The 16,168-nt window shown below is 35.5% G+C and overlaps 4 pseudogenes; all 4 read right to left on the reverse strand.

Annotated features, from left to right (window-relative positions):
- Positions 1–1,849: 1,849 nt before the first annotated feature.
- On the reverse strand, positions 1,850–1,985 carry LOC146006174 (U2 spliceosomal RNA; annotated as a pseudogene).
- A 3,305-nt stretch (positions 1,986–5,290) lies between these two features.
- On the reverse strand, positions 5,291–5,426 carry LOC146006175 (U2 spliceosomal RNA; annotated as a pseudogene).
- Positions 5,427–8,536: 3,110 nt separating this feature from the next.
- On the reverse strand, positions 8,537–8,672 carry LOC146006141 (U2 spliceosomal RNA; annotated as a pseudogene).
- Positions 8,673–15,054: 6,382 nt separating this feature from the next.
- On the reverse strand, positions 15,055–15,190 carry LOC146006176 (U2 spliceosomal RNA; annotated as a pseudogene).
- Between the last annotated feature and the right edge of the window lie 978 nt (positions 15,191–16,168).

The raw sequence follows: 16,168 nt of genomic DNA on the forward strand, positions 1-16,168 counted from the left end.
TAAAGCAACACAAACAACATAAAAATCTGAAACCGCATTAATTATCACAAATTTACATAATTTTACATAAATTTACATAAATTTACATACATTTACATAGATTAACATAGATTAACATAGATTGTAGTAGTTTTCTGAAAGCAAAAGGACCTAAATAACACCACATAAAGCCACATAAGCAACATAAAACTACATAAACTGCATAAAAACACATGAACCTACACAAAATAACATAAAGCAACACAAACAACATAAAAATCGGAAACCGCATAGATGATCATAAATTTACATAAATTAACACAAATTAACATACATTAACATAAATTGTAGTAATTTTTCTGAAAGCAAAAGGACCAACATAACACCACATAAAGCAACATAAGCAACATAAACAACCTAAAACTACATAAACTGCATAAAAAAACTTGAAGCAACACAAAATAACATAAAGCAAAACAAACAACATAAAAATCTGAAACCGCATAAATTATCATAAATTAACATATATTATCATAAATTAACATACATAATAGTAACTTCAATGAAAGCAAAATGACCAAAATAACACCACAGAAAGCAACATAAAACAACATTAGCAACATAAAAATACATAACCTGCATAAAAAACATAAAGCAACACAAAGGCCCTTATTCAGATATTATCGCAGTACAAATTTGTTCTCAAAATAGGCAAAACCATATGCACTGCATGTGGGGCAGATGAGTTTGAAGAAACTCAGGAGACCGAGGTGTGCTCCCTACCACCAGTGCTGTGCCTAAACATGTGCAAAGGGGGCCGTGCTATCGAATGGGCTTATCTCCCGAAGGAGACGGGCCCCGTTTTTTCCTTAACCCCTCTCAACCATAAGGCCGAAGAGGGGAAAATAGGGAATGGTGGGTCCTCTTCACCGAAGCTTAGAGAGAACCTCTTTCCTCAACCCCCGGAAGGGTTAGGACGGTGGGTCCTCCGCACCCGAAGGTTTGGAGAGACCCTCAGTGGACTTCCTTCCACCTTGCGGCTCAGGGTCGGCCTCGGGGGGACCGCAGCTCTCCCCAAAAGGTGAGAGCTTTGGCACGTTGGGGAAATGGAAGGCCCGTAAGGGTCGACCACACAACCCAAAAAAACGTAACAAACTACAGAAAACAGAAAACGTGAAAAGTGCATGAACGTGAGAAGAAGAGAAATAAATAATAAAGAGGACCCCAGCCAGAGGGCCGGGGTGGGGGTGTGAAAAATTGTCCTACCCCATCCAAAATGACGAGGTAAGGACGTGAAGCACTAACCTAGAGGGAAGTGCGCAGTGCTAGTGCCATACTAGTGCATGGTGATTTTGGGATCACCCGTGCATGTTCGGCACCCCCGAGTTTCCCAGGGGGCACAGTGCAGCCTCGGACTCCAAGCAGCCGACCGATCAGCGTCCGACCAAGTCTTTCTCTGCTCGCATCATAGGGCACTATCCAGCCCCTGGCATGGGAATGGGTACTCCACTGGGCTTTTCGAAAGACTCCCTTAGGGGCTGCACCCCCCTCAGAAGAGCAATCTACTCAGTCTCAGTGTTTCTCCGATCCCAAGCTGGGCCTTTCACGGTCTCCCCATCAGAGGCTACGAACCTCTAGAACAGGAGCCATCTACTCAGTCCCAGCCTTTCTCCGCTCCTTGGGAATGGATACTAGACTGAGCCTTTCGCTAGCTCATCCTTCCGGGGCTACGAACACCGTCAAGAGAGTCAAACTACTAGGCTTAGTGTTTCTCCCCCCTCTTACCAGTGGATTTAAGGAAACAACACCTCCTACCAAAGGCAGAGGTGAAGGTACTCAGCCAGACTTTTCACCACTCCCAGGCAAAAAAGAGGGGTCCCACACCCTCCGCCCATCAGAGCAGCTACTCAGTCCAGCCTTTCTCTATTCTCTGCCAGAGGCCAGTCCATACCCACTGATTAGAACAGATACTACACTTGATCTTAGCCAAAAGGCTGAGATAACATGTGCAGAGAGAGTTACATTTGGGTGGGGTGTGTTGAAACTGAAATCTAAATTGCAGTGTAAACATAATGCAGCCAGTATTTATCCTGCACAGAAACAAAATAACTCACACAAATCTAACTCTCTCTTTACAAGTTACATCTGCCCCACCTGCTGTGCACATGGTTTTTCCCATTTTGAGAACAAATTTGTACTGTGATCAGATCTGAATAAGGGCCAAAAAAACATACAGTAACACAAACAACATAAAAATCTGAAACCGCATAAATTATAATAAATTATCATAAATTGTCATAAATTAACATAAATGAACATACATTAACATAAATTAACATAAATTGTAGTAAGTTTAATGAAAGCAAAAGGACCAACATAACACCACATAAAGCAACATAAAACAACATTAGCAACATAAAACTACATAACCTGCATAAAAAACATAAAGCAACACAAAAACCATAACACAACATAAACCACATAAAAATCTGCAACCGCATAAATTATCATAAATTATCATAAATTAACATAAATGAACATAAATTATAGTAATTTCAATGAAAGCAAAATGACCTAAATAACACCACATAAAGTCACATAAGCAACATAAAACTACATAAACTGCATAAAAATACATAAAGCAACACAAAATAACATAAAGCAACACAAACAACATAAAAATCTGAAACCACATAAATTATCATAAATTTACATAAATTAACATACATTAACATAAATTAACATAAATTGTAGGAAGTTTAATGAAAGCCAAAGGACCAACATAACACCACATAAAGCAAAATAAAACAACATTAGCAACATAAAACTACATAACCTGCATAAAAAAAACATAAATCAACACAAAAACCATAACAAAACATAAACAACATAAAAATCTGCAACCGCATAAATTATCATAAATTATCATAAATTAACATAAATTAACATAAATTATAGTAATTTCAATGAAAGCAAAATGACCTAAATAACACCACATAAAGTCACATAAGCAACATAAAACTACGTAAACTGTATAAAAATACATGAAGCAACACAAAATAACATAAAGCAACACAAACAACATAAAAATCTGAAACCACATAAATTATCATAAATTTACGTAAATTAACATACATTAACATAAATTAACAAAAATTGTAGGAAGTTTAATGAAAGCAAAAGGACCAACATAACACCACATAAAGCAAAATAAAACAACATTAGCAACATAAAACTACATAACCTGCATAAAAAAACATAAATCAACACAAAAACCATAACACAACATAAACAACATAAAAATCTGCAACCGAATAAATTATCACAAATTATCATAAATTAACATAAATTAACATAAATTATAGTAATTTCAATTAAAGCAAAATGACCTAAATAACACCACATAAAGTCACATAAGCAACATAAAACTACGTAAACTGCATAAAAATACATGAAGCAACACAAAATAACATAAAGCAACACAAACAACATAAAAATCTGAAACCGCATTAATTATCACAAATTTACATAATTTTACATAAATTTACATACATTAACATAGATTAACATAGATTAACATAGATTGTAGTAGTTTTCTGAAAGCAAAAGGACCTAAATAACACCACATAAAGCCACATAAGCAACATAAAACTACATAAACTGCATAAAAACACATGAACCTACACAAAATAACATAAAGCAACACAAACAACATAAAAATCGGAAACCGCATAGATGATCATAAATTTACATAAATTAACACAAATTAACATACATTAACATAAATTGTAGTAATTTTTCTGAAAGCAAAAGGACCAACATAACACCACATAAAGCAACATAAGCAACATAAACAACCTAAAACTACATAAACTGCATAAAAAAACTTGAAGCAACACAAAATAACATAAAGCAAAACAAACAACATAAAAATCTGAAACCGCATAAATTATCATAAATTAACATATATTATCATAAATTAACATACATAATAGTAACTTCAATGAAAGCAAAATGACCAAAATAACACCACAGAAAGCAACATAAAACAACATTAGCAACATAAAAATACATAACCTGCATAAAAAACATAAAGCAACACAAAGGCCCTTATTCAGATATTATCGCAGTACAAATTTGTTCTCAAAATAGGCAAAACCATATGCACTGCATGTGGGGCAGATGAGTTTGAAGAAACTCAGGAGACCGAGGTGTGCTCCCTACCACCAGTGCTGTGCCTAAACATGTGCAAAGGGGGCCGTGCTATCGAATGGGCTTATCTCCCGAAGGAGACGGGCCCCGTTTTTTCCTTAACCCCTCTCAACCATAAGGCCGAAGAGGGGAAAATAGGGAACGGTGGGTCCTCTTCACCGAAGCTTAGAGAGAACCTCTTTCCTCAACCCCCGGAAGGGTTAGGACGGTGGGTCCTCCGCACCCGAAGGTTTGGAGAGACCCTCAGTGGACTTCCTTCCACCTTGCGGCTCAGGGTCGACCTCGGGGGGACCGCAGCTCTCCCCAAAAGGTGAGAGCTTTGGCACGTTGGGGAAATGGAAGGCCCGTAAGGGTCGACCACACAACCCAAAAAAACGTAACAAACTACAGAAAACAGAAAACGTGAAAAGTGCATGAACGTGAGAAGAAGAGAAATAAATAATAAAGAGGACCCCAGCCAGAGGGCCGGGGTGGGGGTGTGAAAAATTGTCCTACCCCATCCAAAATGACGAGGTAAGGACGTGAAGCACTAACCTAGAGGGAAGTGCGCAGTGCTAGTGCCATACTAGTGCATGGTGATTTTGGGATCACCCGTGCATGTTCGGCACCCCCGAGTTTCCCAGGGGGCACAGTGCAGCCTCGGACTCCAAGCAGCCGACCGATCAGCGTCCGACCAAGTCTTTCTCTGCTCCCATCATAGGGCACTTTCCAGCCCCTGGCATGGGAATGGGTACTCCACTGGGCTTTTCGAAAGACTCCCTTAGGGGCTGCACCCCCCTCAGAAGAGCAATCTACTCAGTCTCAGTGTTTCTCCGATCCCAAGCTGGGCCTTTCACGGTCTCCCCATCAGAGGCTACGAACCTCTAGAACAGGAGCCATCTACTCAGTCCCAGCCTTTCTCCGCTCCTTGGGAATGGATACTAGACTGAGCCTTTCGCTAGCTCATCCTTCCGGGGCTACGAACACCGTCAAGAGAGTCAAACTACTAGGCTTAGTGTTTCTCCCCCCTCTTACCAGTGGATTTAAGGAAACAACACCTCCTACCAAAGGCAGAGGTGAAGGTACTCAGCCAGACTTTTCACCACTCCCAGGCAAAAAAGAGGGGTCCCACACCCTCCGCCCATCAGAGCAGCTACTCAGTCCAGCCTTTCTCTATTCTCTGCCAGAGGCCAGTCCATACCCACTGATTAGAACAGATACTACACTTGATCTTAGCCAAAAGGCTGAGATAACATGTGCAGAGAGAGTTACATTTGGGTGGGGTGTGTTGAAACTGAAATCTAAATTGCAGTGTAAACATAATGCAGCCAGTATTTATCCTGCACAGAAACAAAATAACTCACACAAATCTAACTCTCTCTTTACAAGTTACATCTGCCCCACCTGCTGTGCACATGGTTTTTCCCATTTTGAGAACAAATTTGTACTGTGATCAGATCTGAATAAGGGCCAAAAAAACATACAGTAACACAAACAACATAAAAATCTGAAACCGCATAAATTATAATAAATTATCATAAATTGTCATAAATTAACATAAATGAACATACATTAACATAAATTAACATAAATTGTAGTAAGTTTAATGAAAGCAAAAGGACCAACATAACACCACATAAAGCAACATAAAACAACATTAGCAACATAAAACTACATAACCTGCATAAAAAACATAAAGCAACACAAAAACCATAACACAACATAAACCACATAAAAATCTGCAACCGCATAAATTATCATAAATTATCATAAATTATCATAAATTAACATAAATTATAGTAATTTCAATGAAAGCAAAATGACCTAAATAACACCACATAAAGTCACATAAGCAACATAAAACTACGTAAACTGTATAAAAATACATGAAGCAACACAAAATAACATAAAGCAACACAAACAACATAAAAATCTGAAACCACATAAATTATCATAAATTATCATAAATTATCATAAATTACCATAAATTAACATAAATTATAGTAATTTCAATGAAAGCAAAATGACCTAAATAACACCACATAAAGTCACATAAGCAACATAAAACTACATAAACTGCATAAAAATACATAAAGCAACACAAAATAACATAAAGCAACACAAACAACATAAAAATCTGAAACCACATAAAGTATCATAAATTTACATAAATTAACATACATTAACATAAATTGTAGGAAGTTTAATGAAAGCAAAAGGACCAACATAACACCACATAAAGCAAAATAAAACAACATTAGCAACATAAAACTACATAACCTGCATAAAAAACATAAATCAACACAAAAACCATAACACAACATAAACAACATAAAAGTCTTTAACTGCATAAATTATCATAAATTATCATACATTTTCATAAATTAACATAAATTAACATAAATTATAGTAATTTCAATGAAAGCAAAATGACCTAAATAACACCACATAAAGTCACATAAGCAACATAAAACTACGTAAACTGCATACAAATACATGAAGCAACACAAAATAACATAAAGCAACACAAACAACATAAAAATCTGAAACCGCATTAATTATCACAAATTTACATAATTTTACATAAATTTACATAAATTTACACACATTAACATAGATTAACATAGATTAACATAGATTGTAGTAGTTTTCTGAAAGCAAAAGGACCTAAATAACACCACATAAAGCCACATAAGCAACATAAAACTACATAAACTGCATAAAAACACATGAAGCTACACAAAATAACATAAAGCAACACAAACAACATAAAAATCGGAAACCACATAGATGATCATAAATTTACATAAATTAACACAAATTAACATACATTAACATAAATTGTAGTAATTTTTCTGAAAGCAAAAGGACCAACATAACACCACATAAAGCAACATAAGCAACATAAACAACCTAAAACTACATAAACTGCATAAAAAAACTTGAAGCAACACAAAATAACATAAAGCAACCCAAACAACATAAAAATCTGAAACCGCATAAATTATCATAAATTAACATATATTATCATAAATTAACATACATAATAGTAACTTCAATGAAAGCAAAATGACCAAAATAACACCACAGAAAGCAACATAAAACAACATTAGCAACATAAAAATACATAACCTGCATAAAAAACATAAAGCAACACAAAGGCCCTTATTCAGATATTATCGCAGTACAAATTTGTTCTCAAAATAGGCAAAACCATATGCACTGCATGTGGGGCAGATGAGTTTGAAGAAACTCAGGAGACCGAGGTGTGCTCCCTACCACCAGTGTTGTGCCTAAACATGTGCAAAGGGGGCCGTGCTATTGAATGGGCTTATCTCCCGAAGGAGACGGGCCCCGTTTTTCCCTTAACCCCTCTCAACCATAAGGCCGAAGAGGGGAAAATAGGGAACGGTGGGTCCTCTTCACCGAAGCTTAGAGAGAACCTCTTTCCTCAACCCCCGGAAGAGTTAGGACGGTGGGTCCTCCGCACCCGAAGGTTTGGAGAGACCCTCAGTGGACTTCCTTCCACCTTGCGGCTCAGGGTCGGCCTCGGGGGGACCGCAGCTCTCCCCAAAAGGCGAGAGCTTTGGCACATTGGGGAAATGGAAGGCCCGTAAGGGTCGACCACACAACCCAAAAAAACGTAACAAACTACAGAAAACAGAAAACGTGAAAAGTGCATGAACGTGAGAAGAAGAGAAATAAATAATAAAGAGGACCCCAGCCAGAGGGCCGGGGTGGGGGTGTGAAAAATTGTCCTACCCCATCCAAAATGACGAGGTAAGGACGTGAAGCACTAACCTAGAGGGAAGTGCGCAGTGCTAGTGCCATACTAGTGCATGGTGATTTTGGGATCACCCGTGCATGTTCGGCACCCCCGAGTTTCCCAGGGGGCACAGTGCAGCCTTGGACTCCAAGCAGCCGACCGATCAGCGTCCGACCAAGTCTTTCTCTGCTCCCATCATAGGGCACTTTCCAGCCCCTGGCATGGGAATGGGTACTCCACTGGGCTTTTCGAAAGACTCCCTTAGGGGCTGCACCCCCCTCAGAAGAGCAATCTAGTCAGTCTCAGTGTTTCTCCGATCCCAAGCTGGGCCTTTCGCGGTCTCCCCATCAGAGGCTACGAACCTCTAGAACAGGAGCCATCTACTCAGTCCCAGCCTTTCTCCGCTCCTTGGGAATGGATACTAGACTGAGCCTTTCGCTGGCTCATCCTTCCGGGGCTACGAACCCCGTCAAGAGAGTCAAACTACTAGGCTTAGTGTTTCTCCCCCCTCTTACCAGTGGATTTAAGGAAACAACACCTCCTACCAAAGGCAGAGGTGAAGGTACTCAGCCAGACTTTTCACCACTCCCAGGCAAAAAAGAGGGGTCCCACACCCTCCGCCCATCAGAGCAGCTACTCAGTCCAGCCTTTCTCTATTCTCTGCCAGAGGCCAGTCCATACCCACTGATTAGAACAGATACTACACTTGATCTTAGCCAAAAGGCTGAGATAACATGTGCAGAGAGAGTTACATTTGGGTGGGGTGTGTTGAAACTGAAATCTAAATTGCAGTGTACACATAATGCAGCCAGTATTTATCCTGCACAGAAACAAAATAACTCACACAAATCTAACTCTCTCTTTACAAGTTACATCTGCCCCACCTGCTGTGCACATGGTTTTCCCATTTTGAGAACAAATTTGTACTGTGATCAGATCTGAATAAGGGCCAAAAAAAATACAGTAACACAAACAACATAAAAATCTGAAACCGCATAAATTATAATAAATTGTCATAAATTGTCATAAATTAACATAAATTAACATAAATTAACACAAATTAACATAAATTGTAGTAAGTTTAATGAAAGCAAAAGGACCAACATAACACCACATAAAGCAACATAAAACAACATTAGCAACATAAATCTACATAACCTGCATAAAAAACATAAAGCAACACAAAAACCATAACACAACATAAACCACATAAAAATATGCAACCGCATAAATTATCATAAATTATCATAAATTATCATAAATTATCATAAATTAACATAAATTATAGTAATTTCAATGAAAGCAAAATGACCTAAATAACACCACATAAAGTCACATAAGCAACATAAAACTACATAAACTGCATACAAATATATAAAGCAACACAAAATAACATAAAGCAACACAAACAACATAAAAATCTGAAACCACATACATTATCATAAATTTACATAAATTAACATACATTAACATAAATTAACAGAAATTGTAGGAAGTTTAATGAAAGCAAAAGGACCAACATAACACCACATAAAGCAAAATAAAACAACATTAGCAACATAAAACTACATAACCTGCATAAAAAAACATAAAGCAACACAAAGGCCCTTATTCGGATATTATCGCAGTACAAATTTGTTCTCAAAATAGGCAAAACCATATGCACTGCATGTGGGGCAGATGAGTTTGAAGAAACTCAGGAGCCCGAGGTGTGCTCCCTACCACCAGTGCTGTGCCTAAACACGTGCATAGTAATTTCAATGAAAGCAAAATGACCTTAATAACACCACATAAAGTCACATAAGCAACATAAAACTACATAAACTGCATAAAAATACATGAAGCAACACAAAATAACATAAAGCAACACAAACAACATAAAAATCTGAATCCGCATAAATTAGCATACATTTACATAAATTAACATATATTAACATAAATTAACATATATTAACATAAATTAACAGAAATTGTAGGAAGTTTAATGAAAGCAAAAGGACCAACATAACACCACATAAAGCAAAATAAAACAACATTAGCAACATAAAACTACATAACCTGCATAAAAAAAACATAAATCAACACAAAAACCATAACAAAACATAAACAACATAAAAATCTGCAACCGCATAAATTATCATAAATTATCATAAATTAACATAAATGAACATAAATTATAGTAATTTCAATGAAAGCAAAATGACCTAAATAACACCACATAAAGTCACATAAGCAACATAAAACTACATAAACTGCATAAAAATACATAAAGCAACACAAAATAACATAAAGCAACACAAACAACATAAAAATCTGAAACCACATACATTATCATAAATTTACATAAATTAACATACATTAACATAAATTAACAGAAATTGTAGGAAGTTTAATGAAAGCAAAAGGACCAACATAACACCACATAAAGCAAAATAAAACAACATTAGCAACATAAAACTACATAACCTGCATAAAAAAACATAAAGCAACACAAAGGCCCTTATTCGGATATTATCGCAGTACAAATTTGTTCTCAAAATAGGCAAAACCATATGCACTGCATGTGGGGCAGATGAGTTTGAAGAAACTCAGGAGCCCAAGGTGTGCTCCCTACCACCAGTGCTGTGCCTAAACACGTGCATAGTAATTTCAATGAAAGCAAAATGACCTTAATAACACCACATAAAGTCACATAAGCAACATAAAACTACATAAACTGCATAAAAATACATGAAGCAACACAAAATAACATAAAGCAACACAAACAACATAAAAATCTGAAACCGCATAAATTAGCATACATTTACATAAATTAACATATATTAACATAAATTAACAGAAATTGTAGGAAGTTTAATGAAAGCAAAAGGACCAACATAACACCACATAAAGCAAAATAAAACAACATTAGCAACATAAAACTACATAACCTGCATAAAAAACATAAAGCAACACAAAAACCATAACACAACATAAACCACATAAAAATCTGCAACCGCATAAATTATCATAAATTATCATAAATTAACATAAATTAACATAAATTAACATAAATTATAGTAATTTCAATGAAAGCAAAATGACCTAAATAACACCACATAAAGTCACATAAGCAACATAAAACTACGTAAACTGTATAAAAATACATGAAGCAACACAAAATAACATAAAGCAACACAAACAACATAAAAATCTGAAACCACATAAAGTATCATAAATTTACATAAATTAACATACATTAACATAAATTGTAGGAAGTTTAATGAAAGCAAAAGGACCAACATAACACCACATGAAGCAAAATAAAACAACATTAGCAACATAAAACTACATAACCTGCATAAAAAACATAAATCAACACAAAAACCATAACACAACATAAACAACATAAAAGTCTTTAACCGCATAAATTATCATAAATTATCATAAATTTTCATAAATTAACATAAATTAACATAAAGTAACATAAATTATAGTAATTTCAATGAAAGCAAAATGACCTAAATAACACCACATAAAGTCACATAAGCAACATAAAACTACGTAAACTGCATAAAAATACATGAAGCAACACAAAATAACATAAAGCAACACAAACAACATAAAAATCTGAAACCGCATTAATTATCACAAATTTACATAATTTTACATAAATTTACATAAATTTACATACATTAACATAGATTAACATAGATTAACATAGATTGTAGTAGTTTTCTGAAAGCAAAAGGACCTAAATAACACCACATAAAGCCACATAAGCAACATAAAACTACATAAACTGCATAAAAACACATGAAGCTACACAAAATAACATAAAGCAACACAAACAACATAAAAATCGGAAACCGCATAGATGATCATAAATTTACATAAATTAACACAAATTAACATACATTAACATAAATTGTAGTAATTTTTCTGAAAGCAAAAGGACCAACATAACACCACATAAAGCAACATAAGCAACATAAACAACCTAAAACTACATAAACTGCATAAAAAAACTTGAAGCAACACAAAATAACATAAAGCAACACAAACAACATAAAAATCTGAAACCACATAAATTATCATAAATTAACATAAATTTACATAAATTAACATACATTAACATAAATTGTAGGAAGTTTAATGAAAGCAAAAGGACCAACATAACACCACATAAAGCAAAATAAAACAACATTAGCAACATAAAACTACATAACCTGCATAAAAAACATAAATCAACACAAAAACCATAACACAACATAAACAACATAAAAGTCTTTAACCGCATAAATTATCATAAATTATCATAAATTAACATAAATGAACATAAATTATAGTAATTTCAATGAAAGCAAAATGACCTAAATAACACCACATAAAGTCACATAAGCAACATAAAACTACATAAACTGCATAAAAATACATAAAGCAACACAAAATAACATAAAGCAACACAAACAACATAAAAATCTGAAACCACATAAATTATCATAAATTTACATAAATTAACATACATTAACATAAATTAACATAAATTGTAGGAAGTTTAATGAAAGCCAAAGGACCAACATAACACCACATAAAGCAAAATAAAACAACATTAGCAACATAAAACTACATAACCTGCATAAAAAAACATAAATCAACACAAAAACCATAACAAAACATAAACAACATAAAAATCTGCAACCGCATAAATTATCATAAATTATCATAAATTATCATAAATTAACATAAATTAACATAAATTATAGTAATTTCAATGAAAGCAAAATGACCTAAATAACACCACATAAAGTCACATAAGCAACATAAAACTACGTAAACTGTATAAAAATACATGAAGCAACACAAAATAACATAAAGCAACACAAACAACATAAAAATCTGAAACCACATAAATTATCATAAATTTACGTAAATTAACATACATTAACATAAATTAACAAAAATTGTAGGAAGTTTAATGAAAGCAAAAGGACCAACATAACACCACATAAAGCAAAATAAAACAACATTAGCAACATAAAACTACATAACCTGCATAAAAAAACATAAATCAACACAAAAACCATAACACAACATAAACAACATAAAAATCTGCAACCGAATAAATTATCACAAATTATCATAAATTAACATAAATTAACATAAATTAACATAAATTATAGTAATTTCAATTAAAGCAAAATGACCTAAATAACACCACATAAAGTCACATAAGCAACATAAAACTACGTAAACTGCATAAAAATACATGAAGCAACACAAAATAACATAAAGCAACACAAACAACATAAAAATCTGAAACCGCATTAATTATCACAAATTTACATAATTTTACATAAATTTACATAAATTTACATACATTAACATAGATTAACATAGATTAACATAGATTGTAGTAGTTTTCTGAAAGCAAAAGGACCTAAATAACACCACATAAAGCCACATAAGCAACATAAAACTACATAAACTGCATAAAAACACATGAAGCTACACAAAATAACATAAAGCAACACAAACAACATAAAAATCGGAAACCGCATAGATGATCATAAATTTACATAAATTAACACAAATTAACATACATTAACATAAATTGTAGTAATTTTTCTGAAAGCAAAAGGACCAACATAACACCACATAAAGCAACATAAGCAACATAAACAACCTAAAACTACATAAACTGCATAAAAAAACTTGAAGCAACACAAAATAACATAAAGCAAAACAAACAACATAAAAATCTGAAACTGCATAAATTATCATAAATTAACATATATTATCATAAATTAACATACATAATAGTAACTTCAATGAAAGCAAAATGACCAAAATAACACCACAGAAAGCAACATAAAACAACATTAGCAACATAAAAATACATAACCTGCATAAAAAACATAAAGCAACACAAAGGCCCTTATTCAGATATTATCGCAGTACAAATTTGTTCTCAAAATAGGCAAAACCATATGCACTGCATGTGGGGCAGATGAGTTTGAAGAAACTCAGGAGACCGAGGTGTGCTCCCTACCACCAGTGCTGTGCCTAAACATGTGCAAAGGGGGCCGTGCTATCGAATGGGCTTATCTCCCGAAGGAGACGGGCCCCGTTTTTTCCTTAACCCCTCTCAACCATAAGGCCGAAGAGGGGAAAATAGGGAACGGTGGGTCCTCTTCACCGAAGCTTAGAGAGAACCTCTTTCCTCAACCCCCGGAAGGGTTAGGACGGTGGGTCCTCCGCACCCGAAGGTTTGGAGAGACCCTCAGTGGACTTCCTTCCACCTTGCGGCTCAGGGTCGGCCTCGGGGGGACCGCAGCTCTCCCCAAAAGGTGAGAGCTTTGGCACGTTGGGGAAATGGAAGGCCCGTAAGGGTCGACCACACAACCCAAAAAAACGTAACAAACTACAGAAAACAGAAAACGTGAAAAGTGCATGAACGTGAGAAGAAGAGAAATAAATAATAAAGAGGACCCCAGCCAGAGGGCCGGGGTGGGGGTGTGAAAAATTGTCCTACCCCATCCAAAATGACGAGGTAAGGACGTGAAGCACTAACCTAGAGGGAAGTGCGCAGTGCTAGTGCCATACTAGTGCATGGTGATTTTGGGATCACCCGTGCATGTTCGGCACCCCCGAGTTTCCCAGGGGGCACAGTGCAGCCTCGGACTCCAAGCAGCCGACCGATCAGCGTCCGACCAAGTCTTTCTCTGCTCCCATCATAGGGCACTTTCCAGCCCCTGGCATGGGAATGGGTACTCCACTGGGCTTTTCGAAAGACTCCCTTAGGGGCTGCACCCCCCTCAGAAGAGCAATCTACTCAGTCTCAGTGTTTCTCCGATCCCAAGCTGGGCCTTTCGCGGTCTCCCCATCAGAGGCTACGAACCTCTAGAACAGGAGCCATCTACTCAGTCCCAGCCTTTCTCCGCTCCTTGGGAATGGATACTAGACTGAGCCTTTCGCTAGCTCATCCTTCCGGGGCTACGAACCCCGTCAAGAGAGTCAAACTACTAGGCTTAGTGTTTCTCCCCCCTCTTACCAGTGGATTTAAGGAAACAACACCTCCTACCAAAGGCAGAGGTGAAGGTACTCAGCCAGACTTTTCACCACTCCCAGGCAAAAAAGAGGGGTCCCACACCCTCCGCCCATCAGAGCAGCTACTCAGTCCAGCCTTTCTCTATTCTCTGCCAGAGGCCAGTCCATACCCACTGATTAGAACAGATACTACACTTGATCTTAGCCAAAAGGCTGAGATAACATGTGCAGAGAGAGTTACATTTGGGTGGGGTGTGTTGAAACTGAAATCTAAATTGCAGTGTAAACATAATGCAGCCAGTATTTATCCTGCACAGAAACAAAATAACTCACACAAATCTAACTCTCTCTTTACAAGTTACATCTGCCCCACCTGCTGTGCACATGGTTTTTCCCATTTTGAGAACAAATTTGTACTGTGATCAGATCTGAATAAGGGCCAAAAAAACATACAGTAACACAAACAACATAAAAATCTGAAACCGCATAAATTATAATAAATTATCATAAATTGTCAGAAATTAACATAAATGAACATACATTAACATAAATTAACATAAATTAACATAAATTGTAGTAAGTTTAATGAAAGCAAAAGGAGCAACATAACACCACATAAAGCAACATAAAACAACATTAGCAACATAAAACTACATAACCTGCATAAAAAACATAAAGCAACACAAAAACCATAACACAACATAAACCACATAAAAATATGCAACCGCATAAATTATCATAAATTATCATAAATTATCATAAATTAACATAAATTATAGTAATTTCAATGAAAGCAAAATGACCTAAATAACACCACATAAAGTCACATAAGCAACATAAAACTACATAAACTGTATAAAAATACATGAAGCAACACAAAATAACATAAAGCAACACAAACAACATAAAAATCTGAAACCACATACATTATCATAAATTTACATAAATTAACATACATTAACATAAATTAACAGAAATTGTAGGAAGTTTAATGAAAGCAAAAGGACCAACATAACACCACATAAAGCAAAATAAAACAACATTAGCAACATAAAACTACATAACCTGCATAAAAAAACATAAAGCAACACAAAGGCCCTTATTCGGATATTATCGCAGTACAAATTTGTTCTCAAAATAGGCAAAACCATATGCACTGCATGTGGGGCAGATGAGTTTGAAGAAACTCAGGAGCCCGAGGTG

Source organism: Crinia signifera, chromosome 5 (genome assembly GCF_055691185.1).
Source record: "Crinia signifera chromosome 5, ASM5569118v1, whole genome shotgun sequence".
NCBI lineage: Eukaryota > Metazoa > Chordata > Amphibia > Anura > Myobatrachidae > Crinia > Crinia signifera.